This window comes from Palaemon carinicauda, chromosome 38 (assembly GCF_036898095.1).
Source record: "Palaemon carinicauda isolate YSFRI2023 chromosome 38, ASM3689809v2, whole genome shotgun sequence".
NCBI classification, from domain to species: Eukaryota; Metazoa; Arthropoda; class Malacostraca; order Decapoda; family Palaemonidae; genus Palaemon; species Palaemon carinicauda.
This window is the reverse complement of record NC_090762.1, coordinates 22,434,751-22,437,250: the sequence shown is the minus strand read 5'-3', so window position 1 is coordinate 22,437,250 and position 2,500 is coordinate 22,434,751. Positions and strand designations below refer to the sequence as shown.

General features: G+C 37.2%; 1 protein-coding gene across 2 annotated transcripts in view; it reads left to right on the top strand.

The window, feature by feature from the left end:
* Positions 1 to 2,500, top strand: part of LOC137630455 (uncharacterized) — a 105,847-nt gene that overhangs the window by 25,152 nt on the left and 78,195 nt on the right. Inside the window, exon 1 of one of the 2 annotated variants that reach the window (XM_068361933.1) lies at positions 2,497 to 2,500. This exon is cut by the window's right edge and continues 221 nt beyond it. The exons of the other annotated variant lie outside the window; for it this stretch is intronic. The gene's annotated coding sequence lies outside the window, so the exon portion shown is untranslated. Of the gene's footprint in view, positions 1 to 2,496 lie in introns of those variants that run through there. 2 annotated transcript variants of the gene reach the window in all.

Below are 2,500 nucleotides of genomic sequence, written 5' to 3'. Positions count from 1 at the left end.
AGTAGGCTCCTCCAAAACCCACATCTTTAGCTCACAATGATGGTGAGGTTGTAGACATTACAAAAAACTATCGAGCTTATGGGGGACTCGAACCCCAGTCCGGGAGATCGCCAAGCTTGGAATTTTGCAAATTGGTGCCGTTTATCCCTGTATTATATTAGCTGGTAATTTACTGTAATTGGTTAACTCAGTCATATTCTACCTCTTCATTATCTACTTGAACTTTTTCTTGGTTTGTTATAGACTGTTTCTTGCTTTTATGAATAACGGGAACAATTTTTTATGAGACTAAACTATTTGAACATGGTCGCAAAGTCCATATATGGTCCAGAGATCATCATGCAGCGACTGTAGATCATATTGCGATATGAATCTTTTGTGTTTTAGGAATCCGTAGTCAGAGACATTCCATTTTGTGAAACGTATCAATCAATAATCTTTTAGTTTGACCGATGATATTCACTTTTAATCCTTATATGGTCATGTATACTGTATCAGCCCTTAACTGAGCTTGGGATAGAACAAGCCAATGTGTGCCGGCAACAGTTTTGGTCTGACCAACTCAAACGAAACAAGACGAGAGCCGTATAATAAAGTTAATGAAGGACTTGCAGTAAAATTAATTGTTTTTAATCTGTTGAAATAAAAACATTAACGCAACATGGCGTTTAACTTTTCTGACCAGTACAGTACTTCTAATTTCATTCAAGAAAGAAATCTTATTACTTAAGGTAGAAAATATTACCTAGTGGAAAGTTAAGAGGGGATATTTTGTACTATAGTGTAAATCTTTATTATCGACATTTACCCTAATTAAAGTATTTAGTAATATCTAGATTACTAAGAAATTTTGATTTTGAAGAAGGCGACTATAATCTACCGTTCAAAGTTCGGCATAACAGGTCTTGAGAAATCCCAAATTCGAAGTATGACAACAGTGTCTTTAATCTGTCGGTGCTATTTTGAAACGTGGAAAATCAAGTAGGCCTAGGTTATGGAAGGAAGTAGGTCTACATGTTTGTAAAAGCCCCCTGATAATGCAAGACAAAAATGCCCCCCCCCCCCCATCCCCCAAAAATATTGAAATTATCATAAGGTGTAAATCATGATTTTTTTTTTCGGACTGAGTTCCACCTGTCACTCTTGGGTGAAAATACATGATGATTATGATAATCAGAACGATTAAGACGAAAGGAAAGGTTTAGTAGTTTGACATCCCCAGAGTGTTTCTATAAGACTGACTTTGTGTATTATTATTATTATTATTATTATTATTATTATTATTATTAATTATTTTTTTTTTTTTTTTTTTTATTGAAGACAATCGCTGCCTCAGTGGCGTTCGTTAATTTTGCAGTTGAGCTTTTCTATTTCTCAGCTGCAAAATCAACGCTAATGAGGCAGCCATTGTCTTCAATGAAACTTGCAGAAAAAATGGTCTACTCACAAAGTATTATTATTATTATTATTATTTTTATTATTATTATTATTATTATTATTATTATTATTATTATTATTATTATAAGAACGTCGCTCTTAAAAGTCACGAAATAGCCCTAGAAGTGTAAGGTCGAAAACAGATGTAAAAAAAAATCATACAAATTATTATTAAAGAGAGAAAAGAAGTAATTATGACAATTACTATGACAAAAATGACAGTTGTTTTGCAGTTAGCTGTATGGTAAACATTAAGGCTAAGAAGTATTAAGCACAAGTAAACTTATGTAGTGCTGTGCTCGAGAAATGGACACAGTCATGAGTAGATAAAAAAAGACCGATTATTTTCTAGTGCAAGCTTATTCAACAGTAGTCTTTTCAGAAAAAGGATTGTTTTTCCATTATAGTTTACTAGTTTCGTCTTTTCTTATTCCTTTATCGAATCCTTTCAAATCGAATTTCATCAAAAAAGAAAATCCTAGATTTGCAAATCTGACGCAACCTCGTTGCATCTCTGCTCACCCGTGTTAAATCTGCCATAACAAAGCTTGACTTTATTCTCTCTCTCTCTCTCTCTCTCTCTCTCTCTCTCTCTCTCTCTCTCTCTCTCTCTCCTTTTTGTAGGAGTTTTGCTACCTTTTTTGAGACGGGGGAGGAGTGGATGGTAGGGCAGCTGAGAATCCATCAAAAGTGACGGGCATCAGTGGGCGTATATTCTTGTGCGTTCGTACAGAGAGAGAGAGAGAGAGGAGAGAGAGAGAGAGAGAGAGAGAGAGAGAGAGAGAGAGAGAGAGAGCTCTTCTAGGCTAAGCAAGGCTAGCTAGTGAGTCGGGAGGAGGAGGGGGACATGAAAAGCCCGGTCCTTTACTGCGAGTACAGGTGTAGTAGTAGGGGGCGCCTGTGCAGGTACGGTTTCGGCCTCTTGTAGGGGGGGATGATAGAGGAGGAGGAGGAAAAGGAGGAGGAGGAGGAGATGTGGGTAGTGCTGCTAAGGGGGAAGGTGTAGGTAGGTGAGATAGGGATGGAGGGATGCTGTGATCTCTTCCTTCGTTCATTCCCGTGC